Genomic DNA, 22,194 nt, shown 5'->3' with positions numbered 1-22,194 from the left:
TTATGGGTAAAAGTTTTACCCTTTGAACACCTTTACACTTTTTCATCTACACACAAAATACACATTTCTTAATTTTCGTGTCCAAAAAAAAGGTCTCACTTATAGTGGGACGAAGAGAGTATTTTCTCTGTTCCATTATTGCTGCTTTATTTCTTTTGGACACAGGTATTTAAAAAAATACAATTGTAGTGTACAAGTTTGTAAATATATGTGAGATCACATTATTTGTAATGTAAAATTATTATCTAAAACAAAAATATATCAATATTAATAAAACACCCTAATAACAAAAAGCGAGTATTTTTGAAATAGTCATTTTGAAGAAGGAAACACAATATATGACCACTAATTAAAAAACACAAAATCTGGACATTTATTACGTGTAAAGACTGTTTTGCCCTTAATTTGGGCGGGACCAGATTCAGGTCGAATTCGGGTTTGCGGGTAGGTCATAGTGCCATATGTGCCAACCGAAAAAAAAAAATCTAAGTATATGGCACTAATGGCACTAATATGGCCATAAGTACCATTCGTGCAACACTACATAAGAGAGTATATGACACTAATGACACTAATATGACCATAAGTATTAATCGTGCAGCATACTAAATGGAGAATCTAAACCCAAGATAATCTAAATCCTAAATGAATAATCTAAACCATACAGGCAAGTGTTCAAAATTGTCATATAATTGTACTCATCTAAATAATATCAGTACACATGTATATGACACTAATGACACTAATATGGTCATAAGTACCATTCGTCTAGCACTGAGTATATGACATTAATAGTATTAATAGTGCCATTAGTGTGTAACCCACGTATAAATCTGAATCCGATCCAAATTCAAATTTGGTCCGTCCTAATTAAAGATAAAATAGTCCTAAAACATAAAAGATGATAAGATTTTATATTTTTTTAATTAATATGCATGAATATTATTTCATGATAAAAATATATCAATAATAATGAAACAAATGGAGTAGTATTTGATTATTTGAAAGGGACAACCCTATTAATGGATCGTACAGACACAACTTTGCCAGGTAGGCTTTTCTCCATGCTCCTCACAGCACACCTTTCTTAATCATTGAACCAAACAAAATTAATTCGCGTCTGATTACTTTCTTCTTGTTGAGGATTAGCACTAATATTATTATATTATTATATTTGGCTATATATCTATATGCATCCCTTTCATGTCTGACTTTTAACTTGATTTAGACCTTTGCAATCTTTGTATACAGTGACTTAATTAATCATCATAAATTATTGATAAACAAATCGAACCGAAATGAATATTAATTTATTCAGTCCGTACTCATAAAATAGTAAACTTAATAAACATCCCTATCGATTTTTTCTATATTTTTTTTTAAAAAACTCAAAACAAAGAACACTATATTTAGTCCTCAATTTGTTCGGAGACAAAATTCTCACATAGAATCCTTTGTACCACAATTTAGCGTGGGCCACCGTGTACCATTCTTAATTTATTTATTTTATAATTATTTGTTGTAAAAATAAAAAATATTATGGCCTTAATATGACCATAAGTACTATTCGTGTACACACTTGAGACAGAAGATCCTATCTGCAAAATTCCAGTGGCAAAAACATAAAAGAAAACTTCTCTACTGACATAAATTGAAGAGAATGTGGCGAATACTTGCTTGATATACGACTGCATTTGCAAATTCTAGTCAAATAGACCGAAGCCCATGTCATCGTCAGACTCTTCTTTCTCTTCAACTTTCTTTTCTTTCTTCGCCTCAGTAGCAGCAGGTGCAGCACCACCTCCTGCACCACTGGTAGAAGCAGAAACAATTGTAAATTGTAGTTTTATAATTCGAATTAACAACCACGATTATATATTATTAATTGCGAGTTCAAGTTTTCAAGTTATAATTCATTACCAATCTATATTCGAGTCGTGAATTCTAATTTTAAACGCGAATTGACAAGTAACCTATATTTGAATTGTGAATTCTAACTTTATTTAAAACTCGAATTCGCAACCAAAATTATTCCTAATTGTGAATTCTATAATTTTAAAATTTGAATTTACAACCAACCTATATTCGACTTGTAAATTATACATTTAAAACTGGAATTCGCAACTAACATCTCTTTGAGCTATGGATTCATGGTGAATTTAGCAGTAGTTATGAATTTATGAACAATAACAATACAAACTCGATTAAATCAGATTCAATTACTCCTTCCGTCCCCCAAATAAATTCCTAATATTTCCTTTTTTGGACGTTCCTCAAATAACTTCCTATCTCAAAATGGATATTACCACACCACTAATAATACTGTATTATTCTTACTTTTCAACCTTTCACCGTTCTCAATACTAATTATAACACATTTTCATTATTTTCAATATCAATTATATCACTTTTTTTTCACTACCAATACACTTAACAATTTTTTCTTAAATCCGTGTAGTCCCCTACTAGAAAATTATTTAGGGAACGGTCTAAATAAAAGCAGTAGAATTATTTAGGGAACGGTCTAAATAAAATTATTTTCGAAAGTAGAATTTGGAAGAATGGTCTAAATAAAAGCAGTAGATCATTGCGATACGAGTTTGTGAGCGCAAATAAATCGAAAATCGAAGATCGGACGAGGGAGATATGACCAAAACAAAAACATTGCGCGTTGAGACAAACATACCTCGCAATCAATCAGTTGTTAGAGATCGATCACCTGATCTATACTTGGGCGATTTCCTGATTCTGGAGTCTTAATCTTTGTGCTTTATCAACCGAGTAGATCAACTAATCATTTGAGCTAATATCCTGAAAATACAAAATGCACACTCCCTAAGATATGAGCTAAGTATAGTAGATACATCATGGACATTAATCATCGGTAAGGGGTTTTGAATCAAAACTTCATAATTTTTTCAACAAGTCTTATTTTACTTTATGAAAAATATTATTTATATTCAAGTAAAAGTCTCATTCACAAATAAAAAATCTTAAATCTTATTTGATATTAAGAAAAGTATTATTTGATTTACATTTAAATAAAGTCTTATTTATAAATAAAAAATCAAATCTTATTTAATTTTGTAGTAGTCATATTTGCGATTATGCAAAGTCTCATTTACAAATAAATGTCTTAAAGTCTTATTTGTTCTAAATAAAAGTCTTATTTGATTTTATGAAAAATCTTATATACGTTTAAACAATGTCTTATTTGTTATTAAGAAAAATCTTATTTGATTTTATAAAAAATATCATAAGTATTTGTGAAAAAAATAATTAATTAAATAAAAACACATTAACTAGGAATTGATATGAAAATAAAAATTGTGAAAAAAATAAAAAAACACAAATAAATAAATAAAATTGCTTCTAATAGGTTTCAAACCCATATCTCCAAAGAAAAAACATCCATACTTATCCTTTATACTACAACCTATTTCTTGACTCATTCTGAGAATTATATCAATATACACACAAGTATTTGCCATTTTTTTTTATTACTTCCTCCTTTTACGAAAATTATAGTGTAATTTGAAGGGCACATGTTTTAATGGACGGTCTGGTTCAACCCGGTTCACCCGATCTCGTTTTTTAATTTTTTTTAGGGTTAGTTGCACGTAAATACACCAATTTTGGTCAAATTTTATTTTTGTGCATACTTAGAAAAGTTCAATAAAATATACGAACTTTATTAGTTGTTCAGTTTTGACTTTGATAAACCACATAGACACCATGTAGACGCCACATAGATGTTACATAAACGCCATGTCATTTTTGGTGAGTCACGTAGACGCTATGTCATTTTTAACTTTGAAAAGATAAAATCGAAGTCAAAATTGAACGACTAATAAAGTTTGTGCATTTTATTGAACTTTCCTAAGTGTGCGTCAAAAATGGATTTTGGCCCAAGTTGGAGTATTTACATGCAATTATCCTTCTTCTTTTTTTCCTAATTCTGAAAAAGTGTTATTTGCATACACTAAAGTCATTGATAATGTATCATTTATTTTTATATAAAGTATCATTTGATTTTATAAAATATTACAATTTCGAAATATCATTTGCAAAAATTAAAAGTATCATTTTAGTTATTAAAAGTGTCATTTGTAATGTACTCGTCCCGTCCCAATTCAATAGGTCATGTTTTCTTATTTAGATGTCTCATTTCAATAGGCCGCTTCCAAAATGAAAAGTTAATACATACTTAACAAATATCACCACATAACTCATTATTTACAGAAGAAGTCATTGTGTCTCACACATAATCATTTCTACTTCGATTTAAAAAATATGTCTTCATTTATTTCTTCTACTTTTTGGACTAATATATCCTAAAAAAGTTATTTTTTCTCTATTATTTTATTATAAACTATTCATATCTTAACATTCGTGCCCAACTCCTATGGTCTATTTAAATGGGACAGAGGAAATATCAATTATTTTTATACAAAATATCATTTGCTTTTATTAAAATTATCATTTACGAAGTATTATTTGTATTTAATAAAAGTGTCATTTTTTTTTATCAAGAAAAAAGATTCATTTCATTAGTAGAGGTACCAGAGGTACCCAAAAAACATCTTACAGAACAGTTTTGAGCAGCTCATTTGAGCACCAGGAAGAAAGATCCATCTCCATTCCAACTATCCCGAAGATTTTATTCCAACACCACGTCCTAATTTTGATCTCCGTGACGATGTTCTTTGACTCCCAATCCTTACGTTCAAACTGCTTCTCATTCGTTTTCTTCCAAAGGATCCAAACGCAACAAACCCAAATAGCAGACAAGAGCTTTGTAATCTTTTTTTCTTTCCCGAAGCAAGTAAACATACGAAAGTGACTTTCAACCGTTTGGGGACGCACCATTTCCACTCCCAGCCACTTCTGGAGCTCGTTCCACACTTTCTCCGTCTTCGGACACCTAAGAAAAAGATGATTTGTCGATTCTGGAAGGAGTTTGCATTCACTGCACTTGGATTCTTCTTCTCCCAAATCAATACTTCTCTTCCTCAAGTTATCGCAAGTTGGGAGCCTATTTCGCATCAATCTCCATGCTGTGACAATCGCTTTTTTGGGGCCCGACAACTTCCAAATTGCTGCACACCATTTCTCTTCGCCGTTCGTCCTCAACTCCACACTCCAGTTTGCTTTAATTGTTAAGTACGCCGATTTTGTGGAGAATTTACCGTCTGGTGATGCCTTCCAGACCCAGCTGTCGACTCGACCTGCAACCGGTACTAAATGAGAGATAGAGTTTTTAAGTTGTTCAGCTGCCTACTTTTCTCTCTCGAGCAAATCTCGCCTCGACTTCATCTCCCATATCCAAGAACCCTCTTCCCAAGTTCCCCACTCCCCAACTGTGACATCCTTATTAGCACTTAGTTGATATAGTCTAGGGAAGGCGTACTTTAATGGCTTTGTCCCAACCCATTTGTGCTCCCAGAACTTGGTCTCATTCCCGTTCCCAATCTTTCGATCGATATTGTCCAGAAACCATTTCCCAGATGTCGTTCCCCCCGCTGACACAACTTTCGGCCACCATCCGCCCCTATTTATTCTAGTACCCCTGAGTTGAAGGCCCTCCTCTCCCCACTCAACGTCTCCATATAAAAATCTCACGAATTTTGCCCACAACAATTCTCTCTCTTCCCAATATCTCCATATCCATTTCGTGACAAGAGCTAAGTTAAACCATTCGAGGTTCTTAAACCCCAGCCCCCCCTCTTTTTTACTTAGGCAGAGATTGCTCCACTTGACACTTAAAAGTGTCATTTGTTATTAGTAAAAGTATCATTTACGTGGGTTGGGCACATATATAAAAGTTGAACGAAAAACAAAATTAGGTGCGGGTCGGGTCTGGGCAGGGTCGGATCCGCACCATTAGACGGATGTATACGAGATTGTCCATTTAATAAATAGTTAGAAAATGTATATAAAATGTTAAAGTAGATCCACCAAAATTGAATGGAGAAAGTGACTATCAAAATTGATGTGTTAAATGGTTGCATATTTAGTAAATATTGAATGTGAATGAGATTTAAAATATAAGCGTTCGTTATCGAAAAAGGAAAGACTATAATTTTTATGAATAAATAATAATAATAATAATAATTTTTATGAAAGAAAGAAGTATTTTCTTTACAAGACTACAACAAATTACCAAAAGTATTTTTATGGAATAAAAGTAAAAAACTATGAATAGAATTTACCAAAAAGGCGGTGGATTTTCGTATAAAGCGAGAGAAATCATGCAGTGGATTTGATGATCAATCGTTGAAATCGACTGGTGGCCTCATGCTCACACGGGAAATTCGAATATTAGACTTTCCCTGAAGATGTTTTAACTCCAGCCAATGCCATTGAGTCTTCGTTTTATATTTCTCAAAAAAAAAAAATGCTACTTTATAATTTAATCTTATTGAAAGAAAGATGTTAATATAAACACAAAAACTTGGGTGAGGTCAACCTCATACCATGAGACGGGTCGGGTCGGGTCGGGTCGGGGCGCGGGTTTGACGGGTCGGGTGGGTTTTGGGCGCGGGTATGAGATACCAGAAATAAAGTACACGTTCTCATTAATAAAAGTAATAATTATTGTGAACAAATGTAATAATTTAGAAACATTACATTTCATCATATCAATAGTTACTTTTCCTCAAGACAATGATTATTTGAATTATTATTTGATTATTTCATCATATCAATAGTTACTTTTCCTCAAGATAATGATTACTTAAATTATTATTTAATTTTTTTTTCTATATTCTATTTATTTTTTCCGTTATTCAAAGTAATTGTTATTATAATGAAAAGTAATTATCGACATGAAGAAATGTAATGTTTTTAAATTATTACATTTGTTCACAATAATTGTTACTTTTATTAATGATAATGTGTACTTTATCCCAGACCCGCGTCCAAACCCGACCCGACCCGCGCCCCCGACCCGACCCGACCCGTCTCATGCTATGAGGTCAACCTCACCCAAGACCTACTCTAATATAAAATACTAGAAAACTTATGTCAAAAAGAGGTTTTTTAGGATTTCAAATTTCTCGCGATCGAAGAAAATATCCAAGTCGATTTACTTAGATTAGATTTTCTTTCCATATCTACTTAATTATAAACATGCACACATTTCTCTTTTGGATATAAATTTTGAAAAGAATTTTTAAGTGCTAACTTTAATAAATTGTGCAAACCCAGAAGAGGCACCGAAAGATACAAAAATTCGTTTTGATTTAAACATTTCTGTAGTTCGAAAGAATAATCGCCGAGAACTTTGACAAATATGCCAATTAAGTTTGGTAGATAGCCTAAATATACTTTATGTGCTATTTTTACTTTTTTTTTTTTTTTTTTTTGAAAAAGGGACTGGTGGAGATTAAACCCTTCTTTACACAGGGAAGTCTCTTCAATTGGATATTAAAAAATGAATGAAAAAAAAATATATTTGTTGTTCTATCAATTTTTATACACAGAGAAGTCTCGTCGCTTGAATAATGTATTCCAGAAAAATGAAACAAAAAAAAGCGGTGTTTTATATAGTGTTGCTTATAGTTTATAGCTATAGCATCACCCCGAAGGCTATCAAGTGCAAAAAGACTAATAAGTTTAATGTTTATCTTTCCTTTTGACTAATCACTTGGTTTAGGCCAATGAGGAGTAAGTTTATGATCTCTTTTTCTTCACAAATCATTGAGACAACAATTTCACAAGATACGATGCAGTATATAAAGTCGCGTGGACAACGTAAAGGAAAAGAGTAGCCTAATATTCACGAGTACAACAACGATATGATACTTTGTTGACACTTGTTCCAAATGGACACTAGATTAACTAATTAAAACATTCGATGGATTTTGGTTCATTGAATGATTGTACACAAAACTCCCTCTATGCTTTTATATTTTTAAGATCAGGCCTGTACCTGATCATATGCTCAACATACTGCTGTTTAGAATTTCAAATTTTTGGGAGTTATTTTTTTAATAATAAAATAGAATTACAAAATATATATTCTTCTTATAAAGATTCTTTACATAATTTAAATTATACTATTAGTGTTGATTTTTTAGTGCCTTCTCTTTTCTTTTTGCTTAAAACTCTTTTAAATAATTGGCCAAAAAAAAAATGTTAATATATTGTTATTGTGTCGTCAATAAAAAAAATTATAATAGCCTATTTTCTAATTTTTACTTAGGACCCTGTGAGATACAGAAACAACCCTGTCTACAATTTCCCTTAATTTATTCTTGTTTAATTTATATTCCAAGATGTAGGTCGCCATGCCATAGATATTATACTTTTTATTCACTTTCTATTAACATACTACTAAGGGTGTGTTTATTTTGATGGATATAAATTTATTATGAGAAAATGATGGATAACAAAAATTTATACCTTTAAATGTCTCCTTTTTTTCCCACATTTTATACAAAAAAGAAGTTCACCATTTTTCCTTTCTTATTTTCACTTAAAGGATAGATAATATTATCCCCCAAATAATATTATTTATCCTTGAAGCAAAAATAAGGAAGGAAAAATGGTGAACTTCTCTTTTGTATAAAATGTGGGAAAAGAAAGAAGGCGTTTAAAGACATAAATTTTTGTTATCCATAAAAATAAACGCACCCTAATGGGACTATATATATGACATGCGTTTTCCGATTAAATGCATGTAAACACATAGAGCCCATGATAGGGTCACGGGAAGAATATCTCAACTTATATAGTCAATAAACCTTAAAGTTTTTTTTTTTTGAAGGGAAAGAGACGGAAATTTATTAGCTTAAATCTCGACGAACCAAGTCTAGGAGCCAAGCCGAGAAGCTTGACTCCTAAATCATAACATCATTGCAAAAAACAACAAAATGAGCTAAAGAGCGAGCTACAAAGTTAGTTTCACGTCTAACATGGCGGAAATCCACCATGCAAGCTTCCTGCGCGAATGAGAACGCGAAACGCAGATCTTCATATAGAGTTTCAGAACTAACCGCATCGTCATGAACCACATGCATGGCTAAGAGTGAGTCCGAATAAACCATGATCGGGCCCAAGTCCAACAGTAAGCAATTTCCAATCCCCAAAAGCATAGCTTGAAGTTCCCCCCCATAAGAGTTGTGGAGGAGTGGCCGATCCTCTGCGCCACAGCCAGGACAAGATCCCCCTTTCAATTATGCACCACCATACCGGTTCCACGGAAACCTCATTCATCCAATCTCGCCACATCCATGTCTAATCTAAGGAAAGATTTTTTGGGTGGTATCCAACGTCTATCCCCTTCTATTGGTAGCAGCCTTTCATCAGCTGCACACACACTTCTCGCCTCTTTGAAATGCAACAAAAGCAAGGAGCAAGCCTCTACCATGTCTTTCTTCTCCCTTCATGATTGATATCACATAACTTCTTCCAAACCCACCATAAGCAAACCTCAAAAAGATCCATTCCCTCCTCACTCTCATCCATGGCCACTCGCAAGAAGATATCCCGCATGGACAGGTGAGAACTAGAAGATAAAACACCCCACCAACAGCTTCTTTTCCAAAACTGTCGGACTTCTTTACAAAAAAATAAGCAATGTGAAGATGACCCCCAATCAGCCTTGCACCAATAACAAATCCCTAAAGTAGGGATATGGTGCCTACACAAGTTAACATCAGCCACAATCCAATCTTTGAACAAGCGCCACAAAAATATCTTAATCTTAGGAAGGATATGTCTCCCCCAAACCTGGTTCCAGAAGTTCTTGGCCGCCATAGACGTCGAGTGGGGATCAGGATTATAGAATCAGACTCCGAAAAGATAGTCCGACTTAACGCTATATTTTCCTTTCTCGTCAAACCGCCAAAACCTTAAATCTCTCCCATACCCAGAGATATCAATAGACACATTAGCAGCTGCTTCATTATCCAAGAAACAGTTATATACTTTTTGAGTATCCCAAGCTCGTGATGGAAAAATATAATTAGAAACAAACACAGTGGTATCGATAATCTCTCTCTCTACCGCCACCCCTTGTCCGTTCCCCGGGATCCATGCATCAATGAAGGCATACACTTGTCTACCATCCCCTACTTGCCACTTCATACTAGGATCGAGCAACTCTTTTCCCCAACAAATGGAATGCCATGCATACAAAGCGTTCTCAGGAGGGGTGGCCTCCATAATATCACCTTCCCGAAAATATTTACCTTTCAAAACGCGAGCTAACAGTGAATCCGGGAACTTGATAATACGCCAAGCTTGTTTAGCCAAAAGAGCACGATTAAACACCTCCAAATCTTTGAACCCCATACTTCCTTTCGACTTTTGCTTGCATAAAGTTTTCCAAGAAGTCCAGTGTAATTTACTACCGCTCTCCGAGGACCCTACCAGAAATTAGCACATGCTCGTTCGATGTCTCATCTAACTGCATCCAATAATTTAAAAGACCCCACAGTGTAAGTAGGAATTGCTTGGATGATAGATTTAAGTAAAACCTCCTTACTACCTGCTGAAAAATATTTATTTTTCCACGAGCTCAATTTCTTGCAAACTCTCTCTCTCTCTTAAGTAATCAAATTGCATCTTCTTCTGACGGAAAATTAAAGTTTGTAACCGAAGATATATCTCATGGCCTTTAGTTTCTTTAATACCGAGAATGCCGACCATGTCATCTATAGCCTTTTGGGAAGTATTTGGGCTGCAGCTCATGGCTGACTTTTCCAGATTCACGGCCTGACCCGATTCCCTTTAATACAAATCAAGAGCCTCTCTAATAGCACCTGCTCCCTCGGCCTCGGCTTTGAAAAACAGGAGGCTATCGTCGGCAAAAAAAAGTGAGACACTGATGGACTATTTCTTGCAACATTGATTCCCTCTAACGCTCTCCTTTGCTCAAAATTTTGGAGAATAGAGGAGAGTCCCTACGCACACAACATAAATAAAAACGGTGAAAGATGACAACCTTGTCTCAGGCCCTGCGAGGGGGTGACCGAGCCGTAGACCTTGGAGTTGATAATGAAGGATAACTCCACAGAGGTCACACAATCCATGATGAGAGAAACCCATTTAGAGGGGAACCCCGTCGCCTCTAACATCGCTTTAAGAAAGCCCCACTCAACGCGGTCATAAGCTTTTTGCATATCAACTTTGGCCGCAGCATATCCCTTCTTCCCTTTATGTCTTCCTCTCAACCAATGTACACATTCATAACCGACCAGGATATTGTCCGAGATGAGCCGTCCCGGGATAAACGCACTTTGCTGCTCATCAATAATGTTATTGAGCACTCCCTTGAGGCAATTAGCCAATGCCTTCATAACAATCTTGTAAGTGGTATTGCATAGACTAATCGGCCTGAACTCCATCACTTTAATGGGGTTCTTCGTCTTCGAAATTAGCACAATATGAGTCTTATTCCACTCCTTAATTCTTGCTCTATCATTAAGGATATGAAGTGCCTCCTGTGTCACCGCAGTTCCCACTTCTCTCCACATCTTTTGAAAAAATAGGGGAGGAAAGCCGTCAGGCCCCGGGGCTTTGTGGGCATTCATCTAGAAGGTTGCCCTTATGATTTCATCAGCTATAAAGGGAGCACCCATGACCTGACTCGCTGTGTCGTTCAGCACCCTCGTGAGATGCCGGGTAATTTGCTCTAAATCCAAAATTCCAAGGTTGGATGAAGTAAACAGATCCTTGAAATATGTTTGTACAATAACAGCTTTCTCCTTATCATCTTTTTTAGCAACACCATATGGGTCAAGGAGCTTGCGGATTCTGTTCTTCTTCTTCTTCTTCTTCCGTTGGGAGGCGAAATTCTGAAAGTACTTCGTGTTCCTATCGCCTAGGCTCAGCCAGTTTGCCCTCGATCTTTGCTTCCAATGGATCGCTTCAGCTTCAGTAAACCTCTCAATATCGCTATCCACATGTTCCAACTCATTTGAGGTAGATTTGTCATATATAATCTGACCCACTTCTTCCTGAGTTACTCGACAGTTCTTGAGGGGTTCTTATAATCGGACTTATCCCATTTGGAGAGGTATTGCTGACAAAGAGCAAGTCGAGCGTGCATGGGTTCGCCCCCGAGCAAACGCCAGTTCACTAAGAAATCTGCTACGAAGGCCTTATCCAACATCCATTTTTGTTCGAAATGAAAACGTTTGTAACGTCCCCTCTGCTTTCTTTCTTCTCTATCTTCCACCCAAAACATAATCACCCTATGATTCGAGCCATAAAAATCCATGACTCGGGTTTTTCCAATGCCGAACACCATAGATGTTGACTCGTTCATGAGAAAATGATCCACCTGCTCCAAAACTAGATCGTCTTCTCCCCGTTTATTGCTCCACGTAAAATATGCATAATTTGTTATAGGTTTTAACCCACACGAATTTAAAGGTGTTCGGAAAGCCATCATTTGGGACCAAGGTTTCTTTGGCCCTCATTTTTTCTAATGTTGGCACAAAATTTCGTTGAAATCACCACCTATAATCCAAGGGGCATTTAGAGAAGCACAGCAAAAATTCTGCGTAAGAGCTCCCAAGACTGATGCTGCTTGGATATCTTGGGGTTTCCACAGAAGCTAGTGAACCGCCAAGTAATATTGTTCCACGAGACCATGCAATCAATGTGTTCGCACGAGTAACTACGAATATCCACCTCAAGAGGCTCATTCCAAAAGAGCATGAGCCCTCCACTAGCTCCGTTTGGGTCGACTACCAAGTGCCCGTCAAACCCTAGCATAGACTTCCACCTTTCGCACTTTCTAGCAATAATTTTAGTTTCTGAAATGAAAAGTAACCATGGGGACAGATCGGCCACAAGCCGGCGAAGTTTCAGGAACGCCCGAGGCTTCCCTAACCCCCAGGCATTCCAACCTACGCAAATCATTGTGATCGACGGGGCTGCTCCGCAGCCTCCCCCGTTAGCGCATTAGATTGAGAATCATCAGTGCGAGAAATTTTTTGTCGTGGAACTTCCAGCTCCTCGACCAATATTGTTGCTTCTTACCCGTCATCAAAACCTCCATTGTCTCCTTATGACTCTGTATGGTTTCGGTAGCACCTGCCAGACCCTTCTCACTGATCCCCTCCTTTCTCTCTCTCCCATTCATTTTCCCTCTAGTCTCCCTCCTCTTACCTCTCGACCCACGCCCCCTACCTCCACGTCCTCCTCTTCCCCACACCAGCTCTTTCTTCGCCACTCTCCTCCTCACAATATCCTCTCCCTTATTCTCCCTCGCTCTCATTTTCCACGTTGAGCTCCCTCCCCCTCCGGTACTCAGTCCCGTAACAACCTGCTTCCCCTTAGCCCCATTCCCCAGAGATGAGACTATATCAACCTCCCCCTGCGGATCCTCTGGGGTTTCAGACGTCACAGAGATTGACTTCCCCAGCTTTGAGACCACCAACTCCTTGCCTTTCAAAATCTCGCCAACTCCTCCCTCGCTTCTTTTCGTAAAAATAAATTACTCGAATTTCCTTTGCTCATCGTCCCAGGAGTATCCTGACTTTCTCCACGCCCCGATCTCGTGGGGGATTGGGTACGAGTACTTTCTTTGGTCCATGCAGTTTGCTTCTTACGTACTTCATTAGGCTTAGGGGCCATAAGCCAAGTGCCATATTTGAAGTCCTCCTTATCCTTGCCTGACGTCTCACAAAATCGAAAAAGATGTCCAATTCTTCCACACCGAAAATAGAAATTAGTTAATTTTTCATACAACAATAAAACAATAGCCCCTTGCATCTCACCATCCGGGAGGAGATGAATGCACCGTTATAGGGGTCGGGTTAGGGACCAACGAACCTTAACCCTAGCGAAATACCCCTGACACAGACCCCCCGTTCCCAGGTCAATGTCTTCCACCATTCCAATATGTTCTCCTATCCTTCGGACCACGTCCGAATGTATATAGGCCACCGAGAGATTGCGACATTGACATCGGAAGGGTTTTGGAAACCCTTTATCTCAGCGAACATTATAAGATCTTGAAAAAAGTGCCAAGGGCTTTAGGGGTGAGCAAACCCAGACCGAACCTGCTGGACCGATTCGGACCGACGGGTTCGGTCTGAACCAGACTGGCCTAATATACATATGCAGTCCGGTCCGGGTACATTTTTTTTGGACCGAAAATTATTTGGGTCGGTACCGGACCGACCCGCACTATTTATAAAATAATTATTTAATTTATATATTTATTATAATATTAACAAATAAATTAAACCTAACCTAATATCCTTAATAGAGTGTAGAATATGTACCTCTACCCCAACACAATACCCTAGCCGCCGCTCACCTTCCCCTTACCCACTCAAATCCGATGTCCCGCACCATACCAAACCTGACAGCGGCCCAGCCTTGCGATGACATTCTCTCTCCATCTCTAGCAAGCTGCGTCGCCCGCAGCAACCTGGCCAAGCCTTCCTGACGAGCCCATTTTTTGTGCTCTTTTTGTGTCTATTTTTAGGTTTAGATCGAGTCTTTTTGCATGTTTTTGTGTGTGTTTGTGCCTGGGAGGGCATGTTTTGGGCACAGGAAGTGTGCAGGAGACATAAGGAGGAAACCAGCTCCATTCCGCGAAAGAGGCAAGTACCCGACTACAAGCAAGGACACAGACCATTCTGTGCCCACATCGAGTACCGCGCGGGATCGGGTCTTGTTTGGGTTGGAGGCCCAGAAGCAGCCATATGAGCAGAAACCAAGGGATTGAAGGCAAATGAAAGGAGGCTAAGAGAGAAGTTGAAGTTGGGCACAACTGGAGTGAATAGGCACAGGCGGGAGAATCTGCCCCTCGGGTCCAGAAAAGGAAGGAAATCCACTTACCTTCCACAACCGAGATTCATTGCCATACCAGAGGCTCTGCAGATCCTAGGGCACACCATGGAAGGAAAGAACTAACCATGCAAACCCTAGCCTAGCCACCGTCTGTTCTGGGCCAAGCCCTAGCCCATGCCTTCTCTATAAATATGGATGCATCTGCCCAGAGGAAGGAGTTCGGCAAATTCGAAAGTTAGGCAACATCAAGCTTCTCGGAGAGCTCCGGCGGTGTACTGTTCCAGGCCGACCCCCCACACGACCACTTTTCTTTAATAGTTTTCCCTAGTTTTTGTTCATGTGTTGAGTGACTGTGAGGCAGATTCACGGTCACAGGCCACTTTACTTTTCAGTTTATGTTCTGTTTATCTATGACCGGAGTTGGTGCCGGCAAGTACTTTGTTTGATTTACGCCTAGACAATTTTCATTCAAGTATGTTTTTCTTTACTTACCTTGCTTTTATTTTTACGTTTATGAGTAGCTAAGTTCCTTTGCCCGGTATGGGCTAGTTAAGGTTGATATGGGATAATTATAATTCAAGAGGTCGAAATGGGCACAGGAGTTGTGCAGTCACATTCTCGAAGCATTTGGCCTGATGCCAATACAACTTGGGAAAACCTGGAGTTTCAAGCGGACGGTGATGCTCTGGGCATAACCAAGTTACAAGCAATAAGTGGAACCATTAATGGAGAAATCCGGCTCCACATAGTGCGGCAAATGTGGGAAAGGTGATCGTATGTCTTCGGACATGCTTATGGGTCATTTGGGTCCGTTAGCCACATTGAGGGTACGGATGATGATGGAGTAGGCTGCGCACGTGACGAGTAAAAAAAGGGGCCCAGCCTATTGACTACTATCCATAACCAAAGATTCGACCGCACAATAAAAATCCTTGAACCTATGACCGAAGGAATTATCCCATATCACACCAAGACTATGCCCACAATGGGTTTCCTTTATTACTGATTATTTTCTTGTGTTTTCTATTTCAGCATTTGCATATTGCCATAGATAGATTTCAATTTTGTTTTGGCCACAGATTGGCGAGTGACACCTTTGTCCACAGACGGGCAACCAAATATAAAGTTTGTGACACGAGTACTGTGATACACTGATTCCCTGTAGGTTCGACCCTATTACTTGCCATTAATACTAACCTTAATTACAAGGCATAGAAAAATATAAATATCATTTGCCCGAAGTCTCACGACGGGCTTCGGCACTTCCCTCTGCCTCTAGCAAGCCACGCTGCCCCGCACTCGCAATAGCCTCGCCGCCTCGTTGGACCTTCCCATTGCCCCTCTAGAAAGACGCGACGCAAGGCAACCACCACCCCGCAGCAGCCTCGTCGCCCAGCAGATGCATTCAGAGCAGCAGCAGCAGGTTGATGAGCCCAGGTTTGTGCTCTGTTTTTTGTGTTGTTTTAGGTTTAGATCGAGTCTTTTTCCTTTGGTTTGTGTTGTTTGGTCGCCTGGGAGGGCGTAATTCTGTGGCAGGACCAGCTTGTGGGCAAGAGGGTCTCTAGGGGTCAAAGCTGCTGCCACCTTTCGTGAAAGAGGTATGCGCCGGACGAAAAGGGGAATTGGAGGCAAAACCATCCCTTATGCCCATAAGTACCGCACGAAAGCTGGCAGGCAAGAGGAGGAAGGCAAGGGGAGAAGTCAGAAGCACAACAGGCGGGCGAGGTAGGACTACAAGTAGGAGCTTGATATGGGCCGAAGGCGGCAGCTAACCAAAAGAGACCGATAAGGCCAAACCACCACCTTATCCAAAAGGAAACAAATCTTCAAGATATTAGGTCTGAAAAGGGATAGCATCTCCATCCCTTGCATGGATCCGGCCGCAACACCATGGGCTGGGCCTTACGTTGCCCTAATCGCACCTATAAATACCCGAAGAGCTTTTGAAGCCAAGGGTGCTGAAAAACCGACCTATTGTGAAGTTTATTGTGAAGTTCAAGCTTGCCCGGGCTGTGGGCATAGTCTAGGTTATTCGGTACATGTTTTACACGGCACTTTTGGCCGTAGGTACTCATATTTCTCTTTAAGTAATTTCAGTATTTATGTTATGTTTTCCTTTCTGTCTTTTGCCTTAGTTATTTACTTTATGTTCGGCTAAGTTTTATATTCTGATTTGGGCAAGATGATCTAAGCATGAACATTTAACTCGAGAGGTCTAATTTGGACATAACAACTATATGAGCATATTCCCGATACACTAGGTTTGATTCCAATAAGGTTGTAACAACTTGGTTAATTAATTGATCACTAGTTAACTAGGGAGTTCTGGCCACAAGTAATACTTTGGGCACAAGGCGAAACACCATCGACCTCCAAAATAGTACAACGAGTGTTGGAGCCGTGACTGCTGTGAAATATCGGCGTAAGAGTCAAGTGGGTCTATCTAAGTCTTAAAGCATTCTGGGCAAAGCACAACTAGCGATAGGCCATCGCAGAGAGCGTGAATGTTGCCCGGGGTAGTTGATTCCCATTAACTGAACCTTCTAAGGGATCATAAACTGAAAGGATAGATTGGGCAAGGGGTTTTTGTGTGCGTGACGAGTGACAATAGGGGCGCAATAATTCTTATGCCTATAACCACTGGTATGCGAGTATAGTAATTATCTTTGCACCAATGATCGAGTGTCTAGTTCATGTTTAGTGATTCAAACCCAAGTTAGAATTATTTTGTTATTTGATTTATCTACCTTTGTTATTTCAGTTTAGGTTGGAAACCCTGTTCTGCCCATAAGCACGTTGTGGTCAGAACACTGCAGAATACAAACCCTTTTTAGTGACACCCTTGCAGGAGGAGTTACTGCTCAGTTCCCTGTGGAATCGACTCTGGACTTACCACTTGCTAGTCTAGTTGTGGGCACAAGATATTTTATTTGCGCGAAGCTCAAACGACGGCTTCGTCAAATTGGCGCCGTTGCCGGGGAACTGAGAGCGCTAGTAATTTCTTTTATAATTTAAGTGTGAGTTTTGCCTTAATGTATGATTCGTCGTACCAGGAATGCAGGTAACGAAGATCTTCTGTTCAACGCGGAGATTGAGCGACTTGTCCGATTGAACAACGGTAATAGATGCAGGGCAGAACAAGAAGCACGAGCAAGAGAGAGGCAGTTAGAAAGAGAGAGAGATGGCAGAAATCCCGGAACTAGCAAATGACAACACCAAGAAGACCCTGCGGGACATGATGTTTCTGAACAACCTAAACCTCCGGCCGTCAGCCATAGTACTACCGGAGATCACTGGAAATTGGGAGCTGAAGCATACACTAATTTAAATTTTGCCCAAGTACAGTGATATGCCCGGGGAGGACCCTCAAAGGCATCTCCAGGACTTTGAGATGACATGTGGAACAGTGCGCACCGCTAGTCAAGCCCTTGGCGAGTACATCCGACTCCTCACTTTTCCGTTCTCTCTATTAGAAGGAGCGAGGGAGTGGTTGTACGATTTCCCTGAAGGAAGCATTCGGACGTGGCAGGAGTTGCAGAGCAAGTTCTTGGAAAAGTATTTTCCAGCCGCCCGAATCCAAAACTTGAGGACTCGAATAAGCAACATCAAGATGGGATCGGGAGAAATCCTCTACGAGTACTGGGGAAGGTTCAAGCAGATGTTAGCCAAATGCCCGCCCGGATCATGATCTTATTCGGTATTTCGTGGGGGGACTTTGAAGGCAAGACAGGCAATGGTTACATGCCGCATGTGGAGGGTCGATCCTGAACAAGTCCGCAGCAGAGGCTTTCAAACTCATAGCCGATATGGCCGAGGAATCAAGGGATGAGGAAGGTACTATAGTCAGAACTGCTCCGGTATAAAACCCTTCTGCCCAAGACGACAAGTTGGATAAGCTATGCAACATGTTCGAGAAATTCATGACGAACTAAGAAACATCCAACCAAGGGACCCCCAACGTCCGGAAACCTATGAAGGCATGTCAACTTTGCATGGTAAGTTCGCATGCAACCGATGAATGTCCACAACTTTTCGAAGATGAAGAGCTTAATGCTATTGGGCAACAACCAGGAGGAAATAATGGGGGACAACATCAAAAACCCTTTGAACCTTACAGACAGCAGTATAACAATCAAGGGTGGAGACAACACGAGAACCTTAGGTACGCAACAATAACTTTTTGGGGCCAAACCAAGGGCAAACGAGCAATCCACCACAATACTCGCAACAACCCCAACAGGCAAGAGGATCCTCCCTGTCAGAACTTGTGCACCAAATGGCCCAACAACAAGTGAAATTCCAGTAAGAGACCAAAAAATTCATAATGGAGACAAGAGTAGGGATGCAGAATGTGAATTCCCAACTGTCACATCTTGCCAAAGCGGTAGCCCGACTTGAAAGCAAACAAGGGGAACTTCCTTCCCAAGTGGAGGTGAAAAGGAATTACCCAAGGTTGTTAGGAAGATAAATCAAGAGGAACCAGAGGTTAGCGAGGAGGTTGGAATGGGATCGGCAGATGAGGAGGAACTTGCCCGGGAAAGAGAAGCCAAGAGGAAGGCAACAGGGAAGGGCAAAGAGAAATTGAGCCAGGCTGAGCCCATAATCCCCTTCTCAGGAAGAATGGCCAAGGAACAAGAAAAGGAAGAACTAACCGAACTGGTGAAAATCTTCAAAAAGGTGGAGGTCAATATGCCTCTTTTGGTCGCACTACGCTCTATGCCCAGATGTGCGAAATTTCTCAAGGAACTCTGCACTCGGAAAGTCAAATACACTGACGATGCAAAATTTCAAGTGGGCGAGTCCGTGTCTGTGGTTTTACAAAGAGATATGCCCATAAAATGTGGGGATCCTGGCATGTTCTATATCCCTTGTGTAATAGGAACCATGAAGGTGGAGAAGGCAATGCTTAACCTAGGGGCTTCTATCAACGTTATGCCTTTATCCATGTATCAGGACCTGGAGATAGGACCGATGAAGCCTACCCGAGTGGTGATTCAACTGGCAGATCGGTCAAACGTATACCCAGAGGGAATATTGGAAGACGTTCTGGTCAAAGTGGAGGAACTCATTTTTCCAGCGGACTTCTATATTCTTGACATGGGGAAGTCAAAAGCACGCGATCCAGTTATGCTTTTGGGGAGGCCATTTCTAAAGACTGCAAGGACACGCATCGATTGTGATACAGGCAAACTGACGTGTCAGTTCGAAGGAGAGACAGTGACATTTGACATACACAACGCCATGAAGCACCCAGCTGATACAGAGATGGTGAAAAGTGTCGACATGATCGAGAAAGTTGTTGAGGAGGTTTTGCCCAGAACAGCATTCAAAGAACCTTTTGATGTGATAATCCAGAATGGCATCACCGAGGAAGATATGCAAGAGGAATCACTGCAGGAGGCGGTAAAGATGTTAAATGCGTGGAGCGAAGGAGTCAACCACACGGAGGCTCTGAAAATCCCTACCCTGAAGGAGGAAGATCGATTGGTACCCTCAATCCACAGGGCCCCCAAGCTCGAACTGAAATCTCTGCCCAAACATCTCAAGTACATTTTCTTTGGCGATAATGACACTTTGCCCGTAATCATCAATTCAGAGTTGACACTCGAGGATGAAAACAAAGTCAAAAAGACCTTGGGCAAGTACAAGGAAGCTATTGGGTGGACCCTGGCCGATATTAAGGGCATAAGCCCTACCGTATGCATGCACCGCATATTGCTAGAAGAAGATGCAATTCCAGTCCGGGACCCTCAGAGGAAGCTAAATCCAGCCATGAAGGAAGTTGTGATGAAGGAGATACTCAAGCTATTGGATTTGGGCATAATATATCCCGTGTTCGATAGCAGGTGGGTAAGTCCAGAACACGTTGTGCCCAAGAAGTCTAGCATACAAGTGGTGGAGAATGAATTCTGGGAATTGATTGTAACAAGATTACAAACCGGCTGGAGGATGTGTATTGACTACCGCAAGCTCAATCAGAAAATAAGGAAAGATCACTTTCCCTTGCCTTTCATCGACGAGATGCTAGAAAGACTTGCGGGAAATCAATACTTTTGTTTTCTGGATGGATACTCGGGGTATATGCAGATTTGGGTTGCAGAGGAGGACCAAGGCAAAACCACGTTCACTTGCCCTTTCGGCACGTTTGCCTATCGGAGGATGCCATTTGGGCTATGCAACGCCCCAGGCACGTTTCAAAGATGTATGATGAGCATATTCTCGGACCTCCTTGAAAACTGCATCGAGGTGTTCATGGATGATTTCACCGTATATGGGCAAACCTTCGATTCCTGCCTAGCCAATCTGGAAAAGGTGCGTTGACAAGAGTTTGGTTTTGAATTACGAGAAGTGCCACTTTATGGTCAAAGAAGGGATTATGCTCGGACATGTGATCTCATGCAGAGGAATAGAAGTGGACAAAGCCAAGATTGAAATCATAGCCAAGTTACCATACCCAACAAACATCAAGCAGTTGCGGGGATTTCTTGGGCATGCTGGTTTCTACAGAAGGTTTGTCAAGGACTTTGTAAAAATCGATCAACCCATGACAAGACTGCTCCAAAATGAAGTGGAATGGAACTTTGATGAAGATTGCAAGGAGGCTTTCCAGATCTTGAAGAATAATCTGATCTCCACACCCATAATACAACCCCCAAACTGGGGGATGCCTTTTGAGGTGATGTGCGATGCCAGTGGATATGCCATAGGGGCAGTTCTTGGGCAAAAGCGGGAAAAAGAAAGTCATGTCATTTACTATGCCTCAAAGACCCTGAATGGAGCTCAAATCAATTATTCCACAACAGAAAAGGAGACGCTAGCAGTAGTGTTCGCATTTGAGAAATTCAGATCCTACTTACTTGGGGGAAAGACCACAGTCTACACCGATCATGCGGCCCTGAAGTACCTTTTGGCCAAAAAGGAGTCTAAGCCCAGATTGATCTGATGGGTTCTACTTCTACAAGAATTCGATGTGGAGATAAAGGACAAGGCTGGAGCACAGAATCAAGTGGCCGATCATTTAAGTAGGATCGTGAGGAAAGAAGAGGGGGAACCAATCAAGGAGATGTTCCCTGACGAGCAGCTGTTCTATTCTCAAGGAAGAAAGGAAGACCCTTGGTATGCAGATTTGTGCAATTACCTATGTTCTAGATATGTGCCCCCCCCGGGTACATGATTTATGCTTAATTGTGCTAAATTTTGGGATTTATATGAGCTTTATTTTAAGAGAAACTTCTGGAAATTGGTGCGTTTTATGGATTGTTTGATGTTTCGCAGGAGATTTAGGTTTTTAGATGGAAGAATACAATTTTGGAGATTTCGGGGCTAAAGAGGGTGTTTTTAGCATAACTCTGTAGCCAGAGCAGAGCAGCATAGCTCTGTCGCCAAAGCCCGCGCTCCAGACCAGACCAGACCAGAGAAGTCAACCAGACCAGA

At 40.1% G+C, this 22,194-nt stretch overlaps 1 pseudogene; it reads left to right on the top strand.

Moving 5' to 3' along the window:
- The window catches only part of LOC131002256 (uncharacterized), an 81,057-nt pseudogene extending 59,354 nt beyond the window's left edge, over positions 1-21,703 (top strand).
- Positions 21,704-22,194: the final 491 nt, after the last annotated feature.

The sequence above is a fragment of the Salvia miltiorrhiza genome, chromosome 1 (genome assembly GCF_028751815.1).
Source record: "Salvia miltiorrhiza cultivar Shanhuang (shh) chromosome 1, IMPLAD_Smil_shh, whole genome shotgun sequence".
NCBI lineage: Eukaryota > Viridiplantae > Streptophyta > Magnoliopsida > Lamiales > Lamiaceae > Salvia > Salvia miltiorrhiza.
Note: the sequence above shows the minus strand (reverse complement) of the source record. Positions and strands in the feature narration are given on the sequence as shown.